At 35.9% G+C, this 13,565-nt stretch overlaps 1 long non-coding RNA gene across 1 annotated transcript; it reads right to left on the minus strand.

The window, feature by feature from the left end:
• Positions 1 to 10,996: 10,996 nt before the first annotated feature.
• LOC128778327 (uncharacterized) lies at positions 10,997 to 11,884 on the minus strand. The gene is made up of 2 exons (XR_008423904.1): positions 11,749 to 11,884; positions 10,997 to 11,349 (listed from the first exon to the last, which is right to left on the minus strand). It is a non-coding gene; the product is annotated as an uncharacterized LOC128778327 (long non-coding RNA).
• Positions 11,885 to 13,565: the final 1,681 nt, after the last annotated feature.

Consider the following 13,565-nt stretch of genomic DNA (forward strand, 5'->3'; position numbering starts at 1 on the left):
AGTAAGCCCTTAAATGCATAGAGATGAGTATCCAAGTCTCCCACCAAACAGAGGTGGTGGTAAACTATTTGTTCATTATCAAGTTGGGAACCAAGTATTATCGCTTAGAAGAAAAAGAGAGCCAGAAAGGAGACAAGTGTTTTCAGGGACTACCACCAGCTTGAAATCCTCTGTCTGTGATTGTTTTGAGGTGATCCTGGATTGCCAGTATTCCCAGGATTATTTCTACAAACAATTTTGTGTGAGGAAGCAAGACAACAGGGATAAAAAATAGATGTATTGTAAAAAAGCAATAGAAACAGTAGAAGAGTTACACAGGAACTTGTACACATTGAAGTTATCAGACACATGCTGTATTTATCTGATTATACTTACTACTTTTCATGAGAGTAAAAGATTAAAACTTTAAAAATTAAGAAGAAACAACTAGAAATTCTAGAATTGAAAACAGAACTGAAATTAAGAACTGAATAGACAGACACATCATGTAGAGATTTTGTGAAGTGGAATATAGGTCACAAACTGCAGAATGAAGCATGGAAAACTTAGAAACAGTTGAAATGAAAATTAGTAAAATTAAAGTATCCAAAATAAAGTTTAGAGAGAGAAAAGGATGGGAAATAGTATCTCATTCTAGTGAGAATGTCTCAGATTCTTAGTCCCAGAAGGCAAGGAAAGGAAGAGAGGAACAAAAGCCATATTTGAAGAGATAACGACCAAGAACTTTTCAAAGCTAATAAAGACATGATGCTCTAGTTTCAAGGTGCTTAGGAACTGTAGGCAAGAAGAACAAAAATAGAACTACATCAAAGCAAAAGAAAAAAAAAAAGCTCAAAAACAAGAACATTTTTGAGCAGCTGAGGTGGGGGGGGGGAGGCGAGGAGGGGCGGGGAAGTATTGCATTAAAGAGCAACAAGCGGTTTGAGAGCTGACTTTTTGTTTTTCATTGTGGTAAAATACATATAACATACAATTTACCATTTTTACTTTTTCAGTCTACAATGCAGTGGTGTTAATGACATTCAGAATGGTGTGCAACCATTACTGCTTTCCATTTGCAGACCTTTTTATCATCTCAAACCAAAGCTATGTACCGGTTAAAAAATTACTCTCCATTCTCTTCTCCCCCCACTCTGACCCTGCTATTGTCTATTGTACTTTGTCTTTATAAATTGGCTTGTTATAAACATTCCATTTAAATGGAATCATACCATATTTGTTCTTCTCTGACAGGCTTATTGTACTTAGCACATTTTCAGGGTTTATCCAGGATGCAGCATATATCGGAACATCATTAATTTTCATGAGTGAATAATATTTCATTGTATGTATATACCACATTTGTTTATTCATCTATTGTTTGATACGCACATAGGTTGTTTGGATCTTTTGCTATTATGCATGATGCTACTCCAAACAGTGAAGTGCAAGTATCTGAGTACTTGTTTTCAGTTCTGTTGGGTGTATACCTAGGAGTGTAATTGTTGGGTCAAATGGTAATTCTATGTCTATTTTTTTTTTTTTTTTGAACAAGCATTCAACTGCTTTCCAAGAGTTGGCATTTTAATAAAAATAAATAAGCTAGGAAATAACAGAATACCATTTTCAAAGTGTTCATGGAAAATTACTACCAAATTAGAATTATATATCCAATGAAAACATCCTTTCAAAATGACATTTTCATACAAACAAAAATTAAGAGAATTCACTATCAGACTTGATTTAAAGGAAATACTAAAGAGAGTTCCTTAGATACATGTAAAATGATTTCAGAAGGTTGAAGATGCAGGAAGGAAAGAAAGACAATGAAAGTGGCAAATATGGGGGAAGGGAATATAAAAATACTGGTAGTATAAAGCAATAATAATAATGATGATAATAATAAAGTCTTAGGGGGAAATATAGAGACAATTAAAATACCTACAAGAATGGGATATAAGTCAGGTGTTAAGTGAGTTTTCTAAGGACTTTGCCTTGTCTGTGAAGAGGGTGAATCTATTAAATAACAGTAGACTTTGATAATTCAATCTTATGAGTTCCAGTCATTAGGAATATTCTTACAAAAATAGTCAAAGACTATATAACCTTCAGGGTAATACAGAGGGAAAAATGAAATAAAAAACCCAAATGAAGGCTGAAAGGAGATACAAGATAAATAGAAACACTACCTAAAATAATTTTAAACATAAATATACCGTTAACTGCATTAAATGTAGAAGAGATAAGTGCTTCATTAAAAGACAAACTCAATGTTGTACTGTTTACAAGCATGGTATTTAAAAATGTGAGGATGCAAAAAAACTAAAAGGATAGAAAAAATGCAAACACTGACCAAAGGGTGCTGAGGTAATGATATAAATATCAGAGAAAGTACACTTCAAGGTAAAAGGTATTATTAGAAACAACATGTATGCTTCATTATAATAAACATTTTAATCCATCATGAAGATATAAAAATATTTATGTGTAATTATATAGCATCAAAATATATAAAGCATAAATTGATGTTAACTAAAGAACTAAGATTCAAAAACACACCTCTCTTGGTAACAGAACAAGCAAATTTAAAAAGTGTGTAATGTGTGCTCGGCAGAAGTGTAGAAGATGTGAACAAGATTAGCCAACTTGACCCTAGATCACTACATTGACAGGAAAATTCTAGGGTCAGGCTTCTACCAAAGTAGAATATGCCAATGTAATATGCCAATATTACACAATATCATTCAGAGAAGACAAAAAGAGTAAACATCAACTTGTTTTCTGAAGCCAGACCAATCTTGGTACTCGCACCTTACAAGCAGATGATAAGATAGGAAATTAAAAATCCTATCTCACACATAGATAATATATCAATATTAATGCAACATTTTATGCATGATGACCACATTGTGTTCATTTCATGAGTTAAATCCTGAATTAATATTAGAAATGTAATATAAATAACCAGATTAACAGAATAAAGAATAGTTAATTGTATCATAATCTCAATAGATGCAGAAAAGTTCAACGGCTATTTGTGAATAAAACATTTTGTAAACTAAAAGTAGAAGGAACTTCTTTCATCTGATAAAACATTTGTAAAAAACCTACATTAAGCATTATATTTATACTTAAAATATGGAATGCTTCCCTTTTGAGATAGGAAACAAGAATATCACATACTTTTATTATATTGAATTGAATGTTATTATGCTGAACACTTTTATTCAACATTGTATAGGAATTCTAGCCAGCAAAACAATAAGGAAAATGAATGAATGAAGGAATACTTGAAAGGAAGAACTAAAACTGTCATTGTTCATAGTCCGAATGCATGTGATTGTAGAGAAAATCCAAGAGGATCTACAGTTGCAGTATTGGAAATAAAAGGTGAGCTTGGCAAGTTTGCTAGATATACACTCAATATGCAAAAGTCAACCGCATTTCTATATACTGGTAAAAAATCAGAAAAAAATATTTTTTTAAATGTTACTACTTAAAACAGCGTTAAAAAGAACCATGGATTAGATCTAACTAAAGATGTGCAAGCATACCATGCAGGAAACTTACCACATTTTATTAGAGAACTTAAAGAAGTCCTAAAGAAACAAGGCTATGTTTTGCCCATAAATTGGAAGACTACCATGTTATGAAGAAGATAATTATTCCTTAATTGGTCTACTGGTTCAGTATAATTCCAGTCTGAATCCTAACCAGCTTTGTTACATGGGATACTTAAGTGGGGATCAGCACAAGTGACGCGGTGATTCTAAAATAACATATGGAAGTGCAAAAGGTTAAGAATAACCAAAATACCCATAAAGAACAAGGTGGAAGAACCTATCTGAATAGATATTTTGACTTATTAGGCAGTTATTGTAATTAATCCTATGATGTATTGACACAAAATAGACTTATAAAATAGAAAAACAAAACAAAAAAAAACCAAAACAAAAAAAACCAAAAAACAAAAAACATGTCCCTGCACTATAGTGGAGGAAGGATCATCTCATTATATGGTACTTCACAAGTCAATTTCCACATGGAAAAGATAAATGATCCTTTCCTAACATTTTACACAGAAATCAACTCAGATGGATTTTAGAGCCGTAACAATTCTTCCAGAAGATCACAAAGGAGAATATTTTTTTGAACTTACGGTAGGGAATGACTTTTTTCACATGACACAAAGAACGCTAATTGTAAAGTCAAATTAAGTCAAAATTAAGAGCTTCTGGTCATCAAAATACACCATTAAAAGAGTGAAAAGTCAAGACAAACTGGGAGAACATATTTGCAACGCTTTTATTCAGGTACACAGAGAATCTCCCTTCAAAACACTATGAAAATGCCAAAACAACAAAATAGAAAATTAGGCAAAAGGCTTGAACAAAGAGGTATCCAATAGCCAGTCAACTACCAGGAAATAGTTAATTTCATTAGTCATTGTGTTAATGTTCATTAAAATCAAAGTGAAATTCCTACTCACCTACCTAGATAGGCACACTTAAGAAGGCAGCTAATGTCAGCACCTGGGTGGCTCAGTCGCTTAAGCATCTGACTTTGACTCAGGCCGTGACCTCACAGTTCCTGAGTTTGAGTCCCATGTTGGGCTTTGTACTGATAGCTTGGAGCCTGGAACCTGCTTCCGATTCTGGGTCTCCCTCTATCTCTCTGCCCTTCCTCCGCTCGTGCACTCTTTCTTTCTCTCTCTCTCTCTCTCTCTCTCTCTCTCTCTCTCAAAAATAAACATTAAGAAGGCAGCTGTCAAGTCTTAATGAGGATATAGAGCAAAAGGAACTCCTTTCCATTGCTAGAAGGAATCTAGATTATTATACCCACTTTGGAAACCAGGTTGACAGTATTTTTCCAAGTTGACCATGATTATATTCGATACTCTGTGATTCTCCTGCTAGGTATGTGCCCAACAGACATGCTTGCCCAAGTGTATGAAGAGATATGTACAAGCATGTCCACAGCAGCATTATTCACAGTAGCCAAAAAGTGGAAACAATTCACATGTTTATCAATAGACTGAATAAATAACTTGTTACATATTCATAGAATAAGATATTATACAACAATGAAAATGAATTAGCTACAGCTATATGCAAGAACATTGATGGATCTCACAAATGTAATGTTGAAAGAAGTCAAACACAAACACTTTGTAGTTCCCATCATATAAAAAATCAAAAACAGGCAAAATTTTGTGTTTTAGACATCTACACTGAGGTGGTAAGCCTAAAAGGAAATGTAAAGAACTGATTACCACAAAAGTCAGAGAACACTGGTTACCTTCAATGGGTGTATAAGAATTAATGATGAGACGATAGTACAAAAGAGCATCTGGGTTGCTAGTAAAATTCTATTTCTTGAATTGGGTGGTGGTTACACACAGTGTTTTGTATACTTTTCTGTATATGTTATATTTCACACACACAAAAAGATTTTAAACCCATGGTTAGAAGAACAGGAGTTGGGAAGGGGTGAGCTATTCTACAACTTCAAAAATTGGTTCTGGTGTTATAAATATGTTAAATGATTATTATACTTTTCAGGATGCTTTTGGTTACAAGCAATAGAAAACCAAAGCACAAGAGACAAAAACTGAGAACAAACTGAGGGTTGATGGGGGGTGGGAGGGAGGGGAGGGTGGGTGATGGGTATTGAGAAGGGCACCTTTTGGGATGAGCACTGGGTGTTGTATGGAAACCAATTTGACAATAAATTCCATATTAAAAAAAAAAAAAGAAAACCAACTAAAAATGGAATTAAATAGCCTAAGCTAGTACTATAGAACTTCTAGTAGACACTAGTGATAGAGCCAGGGGCTCAATGTCAGTCATCTGTCACCAGCCAACACTTATCATAAATAAATATTTATTGAATGAAAATCTGAACTGTTTCTCAATCTTTAGATTCTCTTTCTCTTTGTATGTTAAGTTAGAATCAATTCTCTCCTATTAGTGAAAAATTTCTCCAGGTGGTAGTAAAGATACCATAAATCATTCCTGACATTGTCCTTACAGCTTACAGTCAGAAAAGAGGACTTCCTTCTCAAAGGATGGAGTATGCCACCCTAAAATATGCCAATCTGGCATATGGATTATTTTAAGCTGAAAGCAATGGAGATAAGTCAGACAAAGAAGAACTCTCTGGTTTCCCCCTCTCTACTTGGGAAGGGCAGAACAATTCTTAGTCACCGGAGATAATTCTAGACTGTTACCTGCCCAGAGATGGCAACAGAAGAATCTATATAACAAACCTTACTAACTAGCCTTTATCTTCTTAGTTTCCCCGATGTGTTTACCTTCCCACAGTTTGCAACCCTTGCCAGCCTAAAACCCTTTTCCTTTGTCTTGTCACTTCTCTAGAAATTTAGTTTTCTTTTGTTAAGACGCAGTATAAGCCCAGTTTCTACCCACTCGTTTGAGTTATTCACCACTGAGCTGTGTGCAACACATACATTAATGAACTTCTGGATTTTTTTTCTTGTTACCCTGTCTCTTGTCAGTCTAATTTGTAAGACCCCGGCTATTGAACCTAAGACAGGTACCGGAAAAACACTTTTTTATCCATTCCCATTGACTGGTGGAAACTTCTCAGGGAGGGCTCCCCTATGCTCTGGATTACTCTGAACTGAGTCATGTGCACACCGCTAGATCTGGCTCTGGGTGGGTAGGGGTAGAGTCAGCCTTCTAGAACCCTAAGAGATGGATGAACAACTGCGTCATGAAATCCTTTTCATTTAGACCATCTTGGTCTGTAACAGTGCTGTTGAACTCAGGCTGCTGGCTAGAATCACCTGGTAAGCTTTTTCAAAACACTGACATAGAGATTCTACTGTAGACCAATTAAACCAGAATTTTTTGGATGTGTGTGCAGTAAGGGGTAAGACATTGATATAATTTTCTAAGCTTTCCAGATGATTTTAATGTGGTACTTTGTGCTGTGAAACATGGGATTATTGTATGAATCACTGAGGTAATATTTAAGGCAAGAAAAACAGCAAAAATTTTTATAGATATTAATCTGTTGTCTCAGGTGAGTGCTACAGTTACCTGATATAAAAATTACTTTTATTATTTTTTTTAATTCATAGGTCATCCTAACCTGTGATTCCAATTAAAGATTTTTAAAAAAGAGAAGAGTTCAGCCCTTCAAGTATTGGTTTGCACTCCTTAAGCCAGAGGTAAATATAACACCTTTATAAGCTTTTGATCAACAAGATGTTCAAAGTTAGGTTAGCTATATTAGCACACGAAAAAGTCAAGTGGTTCACACCCTGCTTTAAACCTACAGGAAATGAATTCATGAGCATATCCTGAGAAAGGGGAGAGAAATTGGTACACACCATTTCCTCAGCAATATAGGTGATAGATTGTTCCCTGAAAGGCATTATTTGAGAAATACATGGTTTCCTTACTATCCTGTTTTATCATTGGTTATAACTGCATTTTAAATGCTCTCTCTTTTTCAAAAGCCAAAGCTACTCTTCTGGAAATACAAGGGGTTGGACTGTAATAATTCATCCAAGACTATTATTTGATAGTTTCATAAACCCAATTTGAAAAAGGGCAGCAACTATTTCTGAGTTCTAATATCATACTGGTAGGGAGATTCTAATATTGTACTAACAGATGCTAACAGATGCTAATACTGTGCTAGTCCAACATGTCTATGCCTACCTTTTGTGAGTGGTAATGACGATTCTCTCTGTTAATGTTAAAATAATTATACTTTTGTAAGCAGCAGCATGGCACAGTGAACAGTAGCTTTTAGTATCAGGTATACCTGGAATTAAATTCTGTCTGCTTTTTCTCAACTGTATGGCCTTGGGTGGATTAAGTTCTTAGTGTCTCAGTATTCTCTACTGTAAAATAAGAATAGAACCCATCATAAGGTTTAGAAATGACAATTAACATCCTTCTCCCATTTGGCTTCAGAATTAAAAAAAAAAAATTACAAGTAAAAAATGAGTAATGTATTCTTCTTACACGAGAAAAGAAAACATTGCAGAAAGAATTTAGACCTTGATGAACCTACTCCTTCCCATCTTGCCAACAGTGCCAGTAACATCAGTCAGGTACATAATGAGAGACTGAAAACGCCAACAAAGAAGGGCCAGGCTATATCTGTCAATAGAACTCTGACACAAATCCTCCGCAGCAAGCAGGCTCATGAGCCAAGCCACAAACTGTGTAGCAACTGGTCCGGAAGTCTCAGAGCTTGATCAATGACTGTCAGCTTCCAACTCGGGAGCAACCAGAGAAAGCCAACTATGCTCTCCCAACCAATCACATGGAACACTTGACTTCTAGTTAGCCTGTCTCTAGCTTCCCATGCCAGTGATTTCCAATCACAGCATACCTGAAGCTTTCTTCCTTTCTTTTTTCCCCTATAACCCTCCCTTCCACCACTCTTCACCACTGCCTGTCTTTGAGTCTCTGGCAAACATCAGTGATGGTGGCTGACTCCCTTGCTCCAGCAAGTCCTCACTAAGTAGCCTCTGAATTTTCCCCTTTGGTGGTCTTTGTAGACTTCCACAATATCCTTCTAGCCCTTTTGCTTTGTATTTACAGATGGATATTTCTGTGTACCCTTAGGAAATATATACCACTTAGAGGATTTTGAAAAACAAAAATAATGTCATTTGGTTCCGTAACTTGACTTAAAAAAAAATCCTGGAAATCTATCCCTATTAGTTAATCCTAATTGTTTTCAGTGAAGGGAGGTAGTAATATTTATCCTGCCTTCTTGTAGCACAGTTAGGTCTCCGGTGCCAACTACTTTAGTGTTTTGCAGGTGGTTTCCTTTCCTGTGTCTATCACAGGGGACTTTGTTTCCATCTTCACCCCCCTGTCCTACCTCCCTTCCTCCTCTGCAGGCTTTACTCCCCCTTTAATCTGGAAGCTGCAGTTGATTCTCCATGACCCTGGCTGGCTGCCGTCCCTCATGGCTGCTAGCAACAGCTGTTCTAAGGCCGTTTCTTCAGCATAGCAGGGCTGGGCATGTCCAGGGGTTAAGAGACATTGGTCTCTGGCTGGTGTAGGTCCTGTGTATTGTCTGCTCAACTTCCTCATTACCGCCATGTGACAAATGCAAGTCTTAGTCATGCTAGATTCTTTCACCTTGAGTCAATTTTCCAATTGTATGTAAGGAATTTCTTCTAATGGTTAAACATAAGCAACCTTAGAAACCAGTTTGTGAAGGAAGTAAAATTAAACGCTTCATTTATCTTTGCTTTTACCGAATAATTTGGGTAAACCTTGCAGTCATCCAAATAACATCCTTCCCAGTGAATGCCAAAGCATTCAGAATTAAGACAGTAATGGTGGGGTCTTGGAAGAATTGCTTGAAAGAGATGACAGTTCACATGGGCTGGGAGGGCCTTTAGATCCACTATAAACAACTTAATGAATTTTACTAGTGTAAAATTAATAGCCTTGTATTTGAATCTTGGCTCTTCAGGTTCAGTGAATTTGGGCAAGTTTCCTATTTTCTCTGTTTTCTCACATCTACAATGAAGTTGAGATTTACTTGCATCCTTTAGTTCATCAGAGGAAAAATTTTCCTCTACGTACAGTCTTGTGTTCATTAGCTGGGGACATGTGAATTAAACTGAAAAAAGTCAGATTAGCAAGAGAAAAGTCCACTCTTACTCACCTTTGTCGTAGGAGCAAAGAGAAAAATGTTACTCTCCAAACAGCTAAAGACAGGGGTTTATATGCCTAACTTAAGAAGGGGAAAGGAGGAGGGACAAAAGGCTTCTATGGAAAGAACAGATGGGTTTCTAGAGGAACAAATGGGAGATAAGAAAGTCTGTGCTAATGTTTGTTGGTGCAGATGCACGTTCTCTTCTCTGTCCTTTTTCTGGCCAGTGAAACTCCTCTGAGAAGGGATTTATGGCATCCTCGCTCCCAGAAGTTTCTGCCTTTAGTTAGATAAGCTCCAAAAAGCCTTCTTCCTGTATCTGTTAAATCTCAAATGTCTTTGGTTTAAAATCATCTTCATACCAGCTCTGTGAGTCTGAGTAGATCCCCACAGGTTGCTGTGAGAATAATCAGGGTAAATTTGGTGAAGCTCTTAGCACAGCATTCCAAAAAAAAACCTTGTGATTATTATTGATATTTGAAAATTAGTCTTTCTGCCTTGCCACCAGTAGCACATGGGAAATTATGGTGATTTTTAGTACAAATGTAAACCCTTTTCATAGATCTCAGCAAGTTTGCTTAATTTCTGCATCAGCATTTCTTGTATTCAGTTGCTGATTCGTCACTTTTTGCTCATATTCGACCTAACTCTTCTGAATCAATTTCTTACTGAGCATTAAGCTTGCCTTAGAATTCATTGCAATTGTCCTAAATAATTTGGGTGGCTCAAGAAAACAAACATCTTTCATGATTCTATTTTTCCTAATTTCTTCCTGACATCCCGTGGATATTCTGGGATGTCACTCATGGTGGTTTTGTTTGGGTTCAGTTTCTTTTGTCTGTGTTGTTGTTGTTGTTGTTGTTGTTGCTGTTATATTATTTATATCCTCTTCATCTCATTTGACTTCTTGCTCCTCAGAAGAGAAACAGAAAAGTGATATCTTTGCTTTTGTAATCCGCTCATGTCATCAGTTGTTTATAAATGCTAAGCATTTATAGGGCCACTATGGGTTACTGGGAAAAATACATCTTACCAATAGATATCATCTCTTTTGCCATTTGATAATGTCATGGACTTTTACACAAGTTCACTGAAGCTGGAGTGAACAAAATCCTAATGCATTTAAGATAGGTCAGAAGATTTGCATATGAGCAATATTGCTTGCAGGAGATAAGTAACTTCTCTTCAAACTGGCTTAAAACATATAATTTGCCAAAGTTATCTTCTGTTGCCTAAATTCCCCAGATAAATATTTGGTTTACTTTGCTTGGGAAAGCATTACTCATAATAAAAATATCTTAGTTGTTCTATATACAAATGCAATGGAGTATAAACATGCATATTAATTCACTACTTTAAATTGGCCATTGCTATTTTATTGGTCAATAAACGTTTTATTTATTATAATATTAAACAATTGTTATAAATATATTAATAGAATTGTTTACTAATTTCTAAAAATATATCCTCTATCTTGCTTATGAAAATGCATTTATAGAACCCTTGAGTTGGTGGTCATTTGACGTGGAACATTATTCCTTTTGTGTTCAGCATTGCCAAGAGAAAACTAGTGCCATCTCTGAAAAGGTAGTAAGTTTACATTTGTTGGACCACTAGGGGAAGTAAATTCTAGAGCTAAGAATGCTTCACTGATTCTACAGTTGACCTGAGGAAGATAAGGCCAATATCCATCCATTTAGTTGAGAAAATAGACTGGCAAAATACATAAGAAAGAACTAGTTAGACAGCCTTGGGAAATAAGATTATTAACAAATAATTTCAATATATTCAATTAGACAAACCACTAAGTCATTTTAAAACCAGTTACAGGGGTGCCTGGGTGGCTTAGTCGGTTAAACGTCCAACACTTGATTTTGGCTCAGGTCATGACCTCACAGTTGTGACATCAAGCTCCATACTAGGCTCCATCCTGAGTGAGGAGCCTACTTGGGATTCTCTCTCCCTTTCTCTCTCCCTGTCTCTCTCTCTTTCCCTCTTCACCTCTCCCCTGCCCGCTCTCCCTCTGTCTAAAATAAAATAAAATAAAATAAAATAAAATAAAACCAGTTAAAATAAAACTGAAAAAACCAGTTAATAAAAATTTTTACATACTTGAGAATTATAATGCTGGTCATGAAATGTCAGAATGAACATTAGCTTTGACTTGGGCTTTGTAGATATGGAAAGTGTGCCTGGCATCTGTCATAATACATGGAGTTCTAGAAGACCTCTTTCTTGGATTTTCTCTATCCCCCATGAAAGAAACTGAACCCTAAAATGTTACTTAAAATATTACCAACCCAATCAGAACATCATTTACAATAAAAAGACAATAGCTCAGGTCTACAACCATAATTACTTAGGTAATTCAGGAAAGGAACCACTAATTTTTCTAAATTGCCAAGATAATGGAGGGGATATGGAGTCAATTAGCTGAATTGTTCTAGTGGTTAACTGTGCAATTCAAATAACTTGATAATTCTAACTTCACCCTTCATTATTTTGAGGCTAACTTTAAAAAGTGGCATTTGTTCCATTTTCAGATACATTATTTAAAACAGAAATGCCTCTTATTGAAAACTACCACTAATTAGTGATTGAGGCAAAATAGCATATGTTTTCTCTGCCTGATGAGATCTTAAAGATCCTGATGATTATTTTTAATTATACTATTGTCTGTGTATCCCATAGCATCTTATTTTCTTCAGCTAACAGATGAATAGTCTGAAAACTAGTCCTTATACCTGAACAACTGGCCCTCTCAGGACTTGCTGGGACAAAGCTGAATCTTCACAAGACAGACAAATCAGAAAGGAGCATGACTTCTAAAAGACTGATGATCCATCATTTTAGTGTGGAGGGTTCCATAAAAAAGCTGCTCAACATGGGTTCTAGAAAAAGTAATGACCGGGCTTTGGAAGACAGACCAGAAGTAACATCTGGATGGGCTGTCTCTATATGATGGTCCTCCCTCCTGACCTGCCACTCCAGGGAAGAGGTGATGCCAAGCCCCAGTAAGGGAATTGGGCACAGCTAAGTGAGATTTTTTACTTTTTATGATATACTGGAGCAGAATAAGAAGCAGGACTAAGGCAGAAGTTCAGGGACAAATTAGTGCCAGGGACACAAGACCAAGGTTGAATTCTGTCATCAGAGACATCAAATAACCACACAGAATTCCTGATTCTCCAGCTCCCCCAAACCTGTGTCTCTATACACACCCTCATTTCAATAACTGGTACCACTATCCATTGCCCCCTAAGTCTCCCATGTCAGACCTATTATTTCTTTGTTTGTCAAGTCAAAAGGTCTGCTTTCTTCTTTCATAATAAAACTTGATTACATATTAAAACTGTAGCCAAAATCAACATAAAAACTAGTTTAATTTCTTTAAGGGCAAAAAGAAGTTAGTTATACAAATGTGGGACCTACTTTCACCCTTTTCAAGATATCGGAAATATCTGCTTTATGTACTGAAGGTGCAAAGATGGGAAGGTGCAAAGGTACTCTTCCCTATGAATTGATTAGCACGTCCTTTAAGAAAAAAAAAAAAAGATTTTATCTTCAAGTAATCTCTACACCCAATATGGGGCTCCAACTTACAACGTTGAGATCAAGAGTCATATGCTCTATTGAGTGAGTTAGCAAGGTACCCCTACCATGTCCCTTTTAATACTAAGTTTAAAAGAGAAAATATTCTGTACTAAAACAGTCTAATTGTTCAGATCCAGCATACAAATAACTGCTAGAAAACATTTTCTGAAGGAAAGTTCCATGTAATTCCCAAACAAAGGAAAAATAACGCGCTTTGTTCTGTTTCTTTTTGTTTGTTTGTTTGTTTGTTTTGTCTCCTGGTTTGTTTTTCCAATTACTTGAACTTCCTGGTAGAAATATTAAGATGATAATTTTATAGTTTAGTCACCTTTTTA

This window comes from Panthera pardus, unplaced genomic scaffold (genome assembly GCF_024362965.1).
Source record: "Panthera pardus isolate Hobbes unplaced genomic scaffold, ASM2436296v1 HiC_scaffold_2, whole genome shotgun sequence".
In the NCBI taxonomy this organism is placed as follows: Eukaryota; Metazoa; Chordata; class Mammalia; order Carnivora; family Felidae; genus Panthera; species Panthera pardus.